This window comes from Lepisosteus platostomus, chromosome 1 (genome assembly GCF_059453375.1).
Source record: "Lepisosteus platostomus isolate fLepPlt1 chromosome 1, fLepPlt1.hap1, whole genome shotgun sequence".
Taxonomy (NCBI): domain Eukaryota; kingdom Metazoa; phylum Chordata; class Actinopteri; order Semionotiformes; family Lepisosteidae; genus Lepisosteus; species Lepisosteus platostomus.
In genome coordinates, this window is record NC_142611.1 from 14,500,659 (window position 1) to 14,513,463 (window position 12,805).

The 12,805-nt window shown below is 37.1% G+C and overlaps 1 protein-coding gene across 8 annotated transcripts in view; it reads left to right on the forward strand.

Moving 5' to 3' along the window:
• Window positions 1–2,315: 2,315 nt before the first annotated feature.
• The window catches only part of elavl2 (ELAV like RNA binding protein 2), a 77,933-nt gene continuing 67,443 nt past the window's right edge, over window positions 2,316–12,805 (forward strand). For 2 of the 8 annotated variants that reach the window (XM_088625359.1, XM_088625381.1), the window contains exon 1: window positions 4,502–4,660. The gene's annotated coding sequence lies outside the window, so the exon portion shown is untranslated. Of the gene's footprint in view, window positions 2,746–4,501; window positions 4,661–12,805 lie in introns of those variants that run through there. The other 6 variants (XM_088625397.1, XM_088625416.1, XM_088625389.1 and 3 more) reach the window with 5 other exon arrangements.

The following is a 12,805-nucleotide window of genomic DNA, read 5'->3' on the forward strand; positions in this document are numbered from 1 at the left end:
ATGAAATTAGAGAATTGCAGTTTATAAGGTTTATTTTGGTAACGCCATTTCCTTAAGAAAACGTGCAACAAAACACTGATATATTCGTTTTCTGATTTCAACGCGGAAAACAATGATTGAACATAAATTCTACATTTTGAGGTGCATGTGTATGATGCAGACACATACAGAGTAGTAACATTATTTTTGTGTAATATATTCAATTTGATACACTTTGCTTAAGACACGATTAAAGTTACTGCATGTATATCATGTCCTGCGTAAAAAGCAGTGTAGGAAAAAAACAAATCTAGAAAAACAAAACAAGAAAATCCTCCTGCTGCTCATTTCATTTCAGTCATTTCTGCTGCTGTCCCAGGTGCTGAAATCCGATTTAAGTTCTACACTGCTTAGTTCTTCACAGATATTTTTAAGATAGCTTCTCACACTTTACACGTGCAACAATAAATTGTAGACATACAGTAATACTGTTAACTTTTACATTATTCAATCAACACATAAATTAATTTCCTACAGCCAAGCGCTGGACACTGTCTACCTGAAGCAATACTGAGATGAAGAATAAGTAGCTAAAATAGTTATTAATTCACAATGAATTTAGTTGGGCAACAGCTTATTCCTTCTAATGTATTGATATTACAAATGTTTGCATTAAACTTTTTTTGTGAATTAAAAAAAAAGTAAATTCCTTGTTCTAAGGGAATTACAAATGCAGCCTTGTGGAACATTGGTTAGAATTCTCGAGTCCAGAAAGGAAGGTCACGGGTTCACAATGGGATTTTTCTCTCAGTTGATTTATCGGTTTGAATATATATTGGCTTACCTTCTTAAATATAATAATTGGGAAACGTTTATGTATTTGCCTTTTCTTCCTTTTCAGATTGATGAGAATGAAAAAGATAAGAGATAGGACAATAACCAATCAGTATCCACTCGGCATGAAATTGCAAAGTTATACTAATATTGGAACTTGTTCTGGAAATAATATATTGATGAACGGCTTTACTTTCAAAATGTCAAAAAGAAAAAGGCAAATTCATAATAAATATGACCATTATAACTGTAAAACTATTATAGACCTATTCTCCACGTTTGTGTAAATATTCCGTTGGTTTTGATCTTACAATTTAAAGATCGCCCATATTGTACTCAAGCGGCTTGGATTTCAAACTGAAGTAAGCTGGAGAGGAGTGTTATTAAGGCTGCAGCTTTTGAATCATTTATAGAAAGATGCAGTCAAGGGCACTTTCAAGGTACATCGCTTTGATTCCCGCGCATGTTTGTGAATAATTTCTGTACACGCAAATATCAGGGGGGTGGATTTGACTATTGTGAAGCCTAAAACAAGTCAACGGAGTTCCCCATGACCCGGATCATATTGAGAAATACTGAATCCGACAATAATGTCAAATAAAAGTATTCTTTTTTTCCATAGTGGGCTATGGTGACTACAGGAAAAACAAACAGGAATAAAAAGGTTACATTTTCAAAATGCTCATATCAAACATAAAAGTCCTTAACACTGGAGACAGCTTACTCTAAAGTCTAGGATGTATCTTGTTACTGAAGAAGTCATAGACCACAAACTGTAAGGAGTAACTTTTTTTGAAAAGCAATTGGCATTCTTCACATTCTGCATTGAAGTCTGTATGTTGTGGTAGTTTGGTCAAATTAAATCCCATGCGTGTCCCCATGCTTTAATACAATATTTAAGATTCCATATGCATTTAACCTCGTTTTGTTGTGCACGGCAAAAGAAATGCATTCATCAAAATAAGACGGGTTACAAAGCTGTTATGTTATATTAAAAAAAGACCGCACATGGGTCGGGTTCGATAAAGAATGATCTTCTTCATTAATAGGTGTAAATAGTCCTGCGATCACCCCGTTTGATTTAGTCGAAACCGGACGGAGTTGATCAACGGACGTGTCACCCTTGTAATCCTGTTGTTTGACCAAAAAAAAAAACCGAAACAAGTGACAAAAAACGCTCCCTATCCTCCTTTTGGTTTACACGCCTCTCTTCTTCGTTTGGAAAAGCTTTGTTTGACACTTCAACCTACATGGTGAGGGATTCTCAAGATCCCCTTGATTGAAAGAAACATTCAACCAATGGAGTTTCCGAGCTGCTGGAAGGGACGACTCCTGGACTCATAATACAGCCAATTGCATCTACACCTCAAAACAACATGGTAGATAGAGCTATTCCTAAGCGTATACTTCCGCGTGCATGTGTGTGCACGAATGTGTATAGATTGAAAGGATGTTGCACCGTTAGTGCGGAGAGGTATAACATTGCTGTGATACGGCTCTATATATCCACCGGCAGGACCACCTTCCATTTAAAGACAACCTCCTGCTCACTTCGGGTCTCAGTTAGTGATGTTGCTTAATTTTGTGGTGAACCTGTGAAGAGAGAGGCAGAAGCCGGCTCTTTTTTTAATTCTTTGATTCCTTCTTTTGTTTCTTCAGTTGTTTCGTTTTCTTTAATTACATCATTGCTATTGTTTTCAAAGGATCCATTGTTTTTTGTTTTGTTAAATAAATATATTTTTAATTTAATCCTGATTATTTTAAGTTTGCTTATTTTATACTCGCGAGGTTCATGCCAGAGTTAAGGGAATTTATCTTACAAAACCTTGCTTAGTAGATTCTTGTTTGGTTCTTGTGTTTAAGACAAAGTGCACTATTTGGCTATATATCTCCTAACACTAAGGACGTCTGTAACTTTGGTTTATAGAAACGGTAAGCATTTTTTAGTTTCCCTTTTAACATGTCACATGAAAATATTTTAATATGATGTTGCAATAAGTGACTTCAAATTTCCAGTTGTAATGTGTGCATGTTTCAGTGACATTATCATCATCATTGTTGTTACTATAATTACTAGTAGTATTAACATAATGAGACTGAATTTATTGCCTATAGTGCAAAGTCTCTTTAGTGGGGTTAAGTTTACTGTATGTCGTCCGGACATGATGTTGTCCTATACTGGAAATGAATAATAGTACGTTTTTCATATTTTCACGTATTTTTTCTAATGCACGTAAACTATATTTTTGTGGTCAGTTTTAAGTCATGTACAGTATAACTTTACCGATTAAAACGACGGATCAGTGATTTACGAACAAGCACCACTGTGGAGGGGTTTACAGTAATAGCTTTCAAATAGGTGTTACAGCACAAGATTATGCGATGTAATACCGAACACAGTTATTGCATTATCTCTGGGAAATATGCTTACTGCCAGGCAACTTTTCCGTTCGGTTTAAAACCGCAACAGACATTAAATTAAAAACAAAAATCATAGAATAAAAAGTGATGTCCAGCTTAGACTACAGACAATAGGAAACGGCAGGCTGTGGAGCAGTCCTTGGTACTCATGAATAACAGCTACCTGGATGCTGCGATTCGTTTTTTTTTCTCGACATTAACGGATTTCGTACATTAGCACTACAACATATTCGAGAAACAACAATCTGCCCTTCTAATGGTAGCTTATTATGTAGTGATTGCAAAGGTAGTTAACGCTATCCATTTCTCTGTCTATACGTACGTCTGCAGTACTAGTCTTTTTCACTTAATGTGCGCCGGGAGCTGGTCTCACTAGTGTAACTCCTTGCCTTGTGAAGCTCATGAAGGGATGTACAGTACGGTAACTGCACTAACAGGTACACCTTCCGCAGGGTAATAAATCAGAGTTGCGGCACTTGTGGATATCTAATCCGAGAAATCACAGATGAAGGACATTAGGACTCAGCCTATGGGTTGGAATGGATGTATGGATACATTCACTGATAGTTATGTTTGAAAGTGAGGGATTGTTTTAACGACGAAGAAAATAGCGGCTACAGTAGGTCCAGAACCGCACGGACTGTTGAATGCAAGGAACGGTACCAATACTCTTAACTAAAGTAAATGAAAGAACATTTGTGATGATCTATTAAGTTACGTTTCTTCGGGATCCTGCACATTCTCTAGTGATTCAGAAGTGACAGCGAAGGAAAATTAGTATTTTCAGTATCTTTAATTACATGATAACTATATTTAGCCAATATTTCTAATGCTGGTACATATAATTTTATCTTGAGTAATTGTACCTAAATGTGAATCTGCTGCCTTAAATCTTAACATTTTCTTATTTTAATACATGAATTAGCTTCTTAAACACAATATCTTCCTGGTAATTTACATAATCTTTTTTCTAATCTAAATGGTAGTGTTTTTTACACATTTCATTAATGAAAATAATTGTATTGCTTAGCTTTAAACCATTGGCATTAGAAGATCACAACTACCTGTGAAAACTAAAAAGCAAAGCTTTTTTAAAAAAAATAATCTTCAACTGAGAAGTGGTAACACCTGAGAGAACTTAAAGAGCAAAGGTGTCCTGACTTACGATTTTACACCCACCCCCCAAAATAATAAATCGATTGGTGCGTCTAACTTCTCGCGATTTCGGTTTTATCCGCCCCGTCGGGCAGATCTCTGTGTTGATTGGCCGGGAGAGATGTCAATTCCCTTGGCTGGATGTTCCGCACTCGCCCTTTTAGCTCTCGAAGCGCTGGCGGGCTCGCGCTAGCGTGGGAAGAAGAGATCAAGCTCGTGGTGTTTTATGGACCGGCTACTATAGACTTTTGCGCCGCATTTCCTACCAGAGGTACCAATACACATGTCTTTTGAACAGGCTTTTTAAATTTTCGAATAGGCTGCGGCTCAGGCCGTATGCACGGAAACGGCCCTCGGTATAGTCGTACGGCAGTTGCGCTCAGTATGTGACATATAAGACTGATATTGGCTGTAATTTGATATTGATTTGAAGCTGCGGTTGTTCTTTTATTTAAAGAAATGTGCACTTGTTACTGTTGCTTCCTAATGCATAAGTGTACTGTAGTATACTGCAACGTATACAAACGTTATCAACTAGAACACAAAAATGTAGTTTATAGTCGCACAAGTGTGCAAGAAGCTCGTGCATGCTTTTCGATCAGAAACTAAGAATCGCAAACCTTGTTCAAATTGAATCGCGAGTGAATTTGGAAGCCCCTTGTTGTAATCGTGTAAGGAAACTGCGTATTCCGTTTGCGTTCAAATGGAATTAAAGTAATCGGCTTCGTTTTTCGTTCCAGCTGTACTCGGCACGACTTAATTGGATTAATCAGTTGCTTAATGGGAAGTTCACGTGCAGTTCCAGATCTTTGCTAAATGATCTTTTTTTTTTTAACTCGGTGAAATCCATCTTTATTCAAATTTAAGAACAGTTCGGAAACTCGGGGTGAAAGAGAAATGGCAATTGAATTTAACATTTTGTTATGGTACTGTACTACGGTTTTCCCAGTGAGGCGGTGTAGCGAATGGACCACTTTTTTTCTTCCCCTCCAGAGCGCTTTTAAACGTGCGAAAAGCGGCAGCAATGCCTTCTTGTGGGTTCCACTCTGTGGCGAAGAGAAGTACTGCAGTTTGCGAAGGTCTTTCCAGTAGTCTGTATCAGTAGTGTTGCACCAGTCTAAAGATTTTAATACGGCGTTCGGTAATCTGTTGAGTTATGCTAGGCATGTTTGGTCAGGTGTAGTATTTAATTAATATTCATACTTAAATACCTTGCTTAGTCTTAAATGAATACGTGAAGTAGGGTTTAGTTAACTGTCGATTGCAATTCCTCTATTTTACGATGTATAAAGCTAGTGCATGTTGTAAACGTATTCGTCATAATGCGCTGCTAGGTAAAAAGCCATTCTTCAATCATGACATAAGTGTCAAGTATATTTTCCACTCTTTGCTTTGTCTCCTAGACGGTGATCTTATTTCTAGCGTTGTTGTGAATCATTTAGGTAGACATGAAGTAAAAGGTCTATTTACAACGTGCTTTATCAAAACCTGAGTGTCCTTCAGAGAGTGAGCATGTTTTGCAAAACCATTGAACTTTGAACTTTCAAAACAAATAAGCTGCTTATTTTTCCGTTTTCTGTGACCACAAAAGAGGACCTTTGGTTAAGAGCAAGTGTTTGCTTAAACCTATAGAGCCTTTATAAACCATTTAAGGAATGAAAGTTCAACAAGGTAAATTTGTGTGTACAGTAAACTTTTGGTTTGTATTAGTTTCTGAAAGATGTATAAATGTATGTAACCCTCTAGTTTCATTCAATAAATAGACCTTGATACTTTAAAATAGAGCTATTCATATTGTATTACATACATAGAGCCTGAAGCCTGCAAAACCTAAATACGGAGCAATAAGTTGTTTCTGTTGCTGCAGATATAATGTGCACATTATACTGAGCATCGGAACACCACTAACCTGCAACCACTGAGTTATCAGGCAAAGGACAACTTTTATAGCGGGTGGGTTGGACAGACATGACATGGGTAAATTCATTAAGCTGATCCACCTTTATCAGCAGGCTTGATTAATAGGTGTTGACCATGAAAACCACAGTCTAGTCTGTAGGAAGTAGCAACACAAGCTACATGTAGGTGTATGTTACACTTTGCTGCAGATGCTGTCTTGTGGGATTCAGCCCCATGCTGTTCAGAGGACAAGCATGTGCCTGTTCACTTATCTTTGAATCCGAGGTGCCACACACACCTCATTTAATCTTGTTTTCAGTGGTGTCCTGGGTCTGGTGAGTGATAACGGTCTTGGACACTCCACATTTCACATCTTTCAAGACGTCCATTTTACAGGAGCAGCATCATAAGCTTTGTCTTGGATAATGAAGATACCAGGTGATTGAAGAGTTCAGAATGTCTGGGGTGGTGGAGTAACACTAACTTTGTCTACCTTGTAAAACCACACCGTACTGTCTGAAATTGTCCAGCTCACTTGTGTGAATTGCTGTGACAGCCATATAACATTGTGCAATAAACTGAAATTAGTGAAATTTTCAAATGTGGGGTCAAAGTGTCTTTCCCTTCTTCCCCCAAGTACCAATACCACTGGCAGAGCTCTGCTGCAGCTGAGATTCAGCTAAATTGATGCAGTTTTCTTGCTGGTCCGGTAACCAGTGACTTCCCTGTACTTCATGGGTTCCAGCAGGCTTACCATTCCTTGAGTTGCTGCTACCTCCTGCTAGTTGCTATGGAGCTTTTAAAATTATACTGGGATAGGCACTGCTGGTCCTCAGGTGTAAACATATGTTAATTCTAATATTGATGATTGACTCAATGAGCTCAGAACTACTGATTCTAAATGCTGAATCAGTAGTTCTGAGCTCATTGAAAGGCATCTCTAAAATCTGTAGGAATCTGATATGTGGAAACTGGAGTTGTCATTCATTGAATAACAGGAGCTGATTCTGCAGTTGGACTTTGTATGGTGTGAAAGCCCTTTAATTTTATTCTAAGGAATATGGCAATATTACTTGATAGCTACCAAGTCTCTATAATGATTTATAGCAGTAGTAGATAAAAGAACAGTCTGTAATACCTCTTTCCTATTTTTAGTTTCATTCTTGTGGACTTCACTGCAGATTTGAATGTAGTTCAAATCCACAGAGGTAAGAGTTTATTTCCCATTTAGGTGTTAATGTCATGGAACTCGATTTATGAATTAAGATAAGTGACAGTTTTTAAGCATTGGCCCTGTTTAAAGGTGTGACATGTATCATTGTGCAGTCACGCCTTCAGTAAACAGCTCAAAAAGGTAGGTTTTATGGCAAAATATTCCAAGGAGGTGATTAATGTGCTCAAGGGTTTTATATGGATTTGCCTGCTAAATATAGCAACCGTGAAAAGCAATATACTTACTAAATATTTTCCCTCTACTTCAGAATAAAGCTGAGCATGATGTTAGGATATGTACAGCTACAGCTCACCTCTGCTAAATAGAATGAATAGGCAGTTTGGGATGGAATGACTTCTTAGTTTGAAGGCTGGGAAAATCATGACCTGACAAGGCAGTTCAGCTGTTGCAAATGTTGCCAGTTTATTTAATGGAGGCCTGCTGCTTCAATTCTTTCTAATGTGATGCTGCAGGAGGTGGTCCTGAAAGGTTTGGTATATTGTATAATCAGACTTCTAACAAGTCTGAGTGCTAGGCTGCTCATGGTTAGTTGCAGGTGAAATCATGTCCTTTATTATTGGAAGGTACGTGTAAACTTCTTAGTACTAGTTTCTCATTTGTATATCTGCAGCAGTGCTTTTTTTTTTAAACGTAAAGGCTGCTTTAAATTGACCTTGATATCTTGGAATGCATGAGTCTTGCCTTTAACACAACATTTTAGTAAGCTTATTTTTCCTGTACTTGACTGATCAGCCTGCATGGCTGAACTGATCTGCAGGTTTTAATTGTATAGTTTTTTTACTGAACAGGGTTTCTTAGTCTAGCCTTTGACCTTTAACCCTAACCCTGTAATTATCAGTATGACAAGCTCTAGAACTACGAGTTCTATATTGTAGCTTTTACATCCATTGGGCTTTATAGAGCTGTACTGCCCCCGTGTTGCAGGTGTCTGTTCCAGGAATGGCTAGTGAGGACTGGCTGTGCCGGCTCTATCCCAAATTCCAAAGGAATTCATGTAACACATCTGTGATAGGTGTCTTCTCATTCAGTTTGTTGAATTGTCTTTCTATTAAGTACAGTATTAGGAACCCTTACCTGCTTATGGTTTTTAGCATTTCCATTACCTTATTTTAAATAAAGCCCACAAGTTTTATGATGGCTTGTCTGTTAGTTACTGACCAAAGCCACAATGAAAGTTAAACTGTGCCTTTATTATGCACTCACTGCTTGGCAAGTGGCAAGGTACAGTATGTGTACTTTTTGTAAAAGGGCTACACCTTTTCTCAAGCTAAAGCTGATCTAAAAAATGGGATTAGACCAGTCAGACAGATTTTTATAATCCTTTATGTAACCATATGAGTCTGAGACAATTCTTTAGTCCTAACCTGGCCAAGGATATACAGTATACCATGCAGACTTCTGGAATGTTTTCTTGTTGCAAAGATATGTAGCTTTCAATAGTTGGCAGTGGCTGTATTCCTGTGCCTTTATTGTTTGGCAACAATGCAGCACAGAAGACAAATTATAACAAGGTCCAAGCAACAGGCAAGAGAGATTTGATCTTACAATTCACAAACCCCCATGTAAAAAAAGAGTGTAAATTATTCAGAATCCTTGCCAGTGGCATATTGAAGTGGCTTGTGCCTTTAGTTTGTAGTTGCGTTTTGGAGGTATTCTACTGAATTTACAGGAAAATTTGTTTGAAAATTCTACTTATGTTGTAGGAAGGTAAGGAACACTGTGCTTAAGATAACCATGTTTTTCCAATTAAAGATGCCTCGCTGGCTTAAAAGTGTGTAGCTATCTTATGTAGAGGGGAGGGGGGCAATAAAATATTAAAGATGGAGATGATGACTGTTATATGGGTTGGCAGGATTACATTTTATGGCAGAATGTTTCCCAAGAGCAGCTGTAAAGGACATTTTGTAAATATGACCATAAATCAGGATGGGGGACTGTGGCCACAATTTTGTTTATAATTGGAGGATGAAACAAGATCTTTTGGGTGTAGACTTGACTTTATCATATAACTTTATCAGTGAGATTTGAAACTTAAAAGGTATCAACTACCTAGACCTACAGTAGGTTATCGTGACTTGCTCATGATTTTGTTTTAAGGGCTTGTGACTAAGGGAGCAGTACAAATTAATGCTGTAAGATTGTTTTGACAGTATGTGATCGTAGGTTTATGTCCATATTTCCTTCCCAGGTTTTGTTTATTTCACCCACTTTGTAAAGAAGCATAAAGGTACAGTAGATGTTCAGACTGCTGGGATGGTACTTTTAAAAAAAAAAGTAGGTTTTCTACAGTGGCTCAGTACCATCATGACATACTGCTTTCAGTTATACAGAGCTCAGCTAGTGCTTCAGGTGCAGTGACAAAAGGGACATTAGACCTTTTGACTGCAACATCAACTCAACTGAATCAACGCTGTTAACCAAGCAGCATTAATGGCATGTTTGTCAAATTAAGCAGTTATCAATCAGTATTTTTCCAAGTAATGGAAACTGATAAAACAAGGTCATGTTCTCTGTAAAATTAACTGAGTTACAATGTTTCTTTGGCTTAATAGATTATTTTTCCTTATCTTGTGTGAATTTTCCTAAATTATCTGAAGGAAAACCAGTCATCTAGTCAAATCCAACCGAATGCTAACACTCTTCAAACAATCATCACCTCAAGTTTCCTGAGAGAAATCTTTAAGTTCGTTACACTATACTGCATCTTTGGTTTCTTGTAAGTAATATTCTTTTGATGTGCCTTTTCTTTGAACTGTGTGAAAAATGGCCATAGTTATTTTCCTTTAACTTGCTTTTTCTGCTGCTTTGGAAGTTGCAAGTAGCTGTTTTTTTTTCCAAACCATTGGGAATCCAGACTGACAAAATTAGAGATGTTTTTGCATATTTAGCAAAGTGAATTTCCTTCCAAATAGAGTATGCTGACAAATTGTAAAGCGCACAGTGAAAGCTAAACTCTTAGGGTTGCTTTGTGGAGTGATGTGGGCAAACCTGCCAGATAAGCAACGACAAATTTTGTGAAATAGAACTTTCACTTTTACCTTTCCTCTGGTAAAATCCATCAAAACCTGTGCTTTTAGACTTCTTAGCAAGGTAAGATTATATGACCAGTTAAACGATGTAGTACCTTTGAAAACCTAATTGGACTGTTTTAGGTAGGTGTTGCTGTTAGCTACATTCCTTCTAAAATCTTAATTTATGAGAAGTACATAATGCAAATTCCAGGTTGCAAAGCTATGCAGCTAAGAGTAGTAAGTCTGTAGTCTTGTGGTTATATTGTGTTTTTAGTTTGGCACTTTTTCTTATATCTGACTCAAAGGTGTTATTTTGTTAGCTATTATTTATAAATGCTTACATTCTGTGACTTTACCAGCTGACAAAGTGGTAACCTGGGTCACATTTCTTGTAGGCTTTTAACAGTTCTCTAATTCAGCAGTGCATTTTTATTTAACAGTGTGTAATCATTTTTCTTTCCCATTTTGCACGGAACAGAAGGCATTAACTGAAATGAAGGTTTTGTGTAGCCAGAGTAGGGCTGGGCGATATGGCCAAAAACATCACGATAAAAATGTTCATATCAGTCGATATCGATAATTATCACGATAAATGTCAAATCATTATTTCTTTCAAGTTTAAAGAGATTTTTTTCTCCTGAGTGAAAGTTGAAGAAACCAGACAGTTAATTGGTAAATTAGACAACTTTTTATTTTAAGAACACAACAAACACTTGCCAAACAGCAGAAACATTAAACAAATCTGCGGTAGAGAGTATTCAAGTCTTTTTTTATGTCAAAATATGCATGAGTAAAATTTTCAAAATACATCTTAATAGAAAAATTAAATACAGCAGTGTGATAAAACACACATAGAAGATGGCTCAGACAGACTGCAAAGTTTAAAGTGCTCTGTTTTATGTCTGATCGTAAAAAGTTGAATGACCTTTTCTGTCGACGACGTCATCGTCCTTCGAGCTGGTCGTTGGCAGCACTACATTTGCTTCAGTGTCGCTCATTTCTCCACTCTTAACTACAATCCTGTCAGCCACCACCGTGTGGGTAAATACCACCACGTTAGCTGCCCGGTCTGCAACACGCACCCGCATTCGCGCAGTATTTTGTGTGCATGCGCATATCATGTGCAAAGCATAAACATATATTGAACATTTATCGAACTTTTGTTAAAATTATATTGAGGAAAATTATATCGCGATAATTATTATTGAATTATTGCCCAGCCCTAAGCCAGAGTATAATGGAAGTGTAGACACAAAAGGCTGCTTGCTATAAAGTTGTTTAGCAAGATTTCAGCAGATCATTTTAATCAAATGTAAAACCTATCAAAATTCAGTGCAAGGGTAATAAGTTATTTACATGATCTCCCAGGTAGGTTGGTGCCCAATTCATCAATTATATGATTTGGTTCATGCAAGTGTTGCTTGACCTGGTGCAGAAAAAAATGTGGAGAAAAACTAAATTTCTGCAAGCAGTTTTCCTCAAAGTTAGGCAACTTTTTACAGTTGACAAACCTGATTTTTTCCACTGGACTTCTTTCATTGGGCCTGCAGATAGAAATGTCGAACTCCATGTTCAACACGAATCCTGTGCACGAAGTTTATAGTGAGGGTAAAGTTTAAACACAGGGGAACCAGTATTCATGAACTGGGTTGTCTCAGAAATGAAAAAAAATGCTTTGCACCATCACCGTAGAGGTCCAGCACCTATTGGTTTAACTCAGGAAGGCAAGTCTGAACTGACTTTATTAAAAAATTTTACATATCAGTCCTGTTTATTCACGTTGAGGTAGAAAAGGAAAATCAAAGTTTAAACAGTGCCATTAGGTTTGGATGAATTTTGAAATGATCTCTGCAAGTGTGTAGAGACATTCTGATATGTGCTTTAAATGTCCCAGTGCCTTCATAGTTGTACATGTTATTAGAATTTCACCAGTTTTTCTTTTTAATTTAGCTGACAGCATTTGTCATTTTAGATGTCAGTGTTGATTTTAACTGGGAGTCTGTACTATGCTCATAGCAGATGTTAGCAGATGTTAGCACCTATTTAAAATTAAATTGAGTAGTTTATTGCTTTTGATGACCTTTGTTTTCATCCAAGTTCCTAAATTTCAAAATGTGAGTTACATTTGTTGTATTTCATGTGACCTGACAATATATGCCTAAAGTGCAGAAGTCAGCCTTGCTTAGTGCTTTTCAGATCCATTTGAAGTTCAGTAAACCATAAATATTTCTATGTCATTGATAATTATCTGCCTCATGGGCTTGAATTTTTT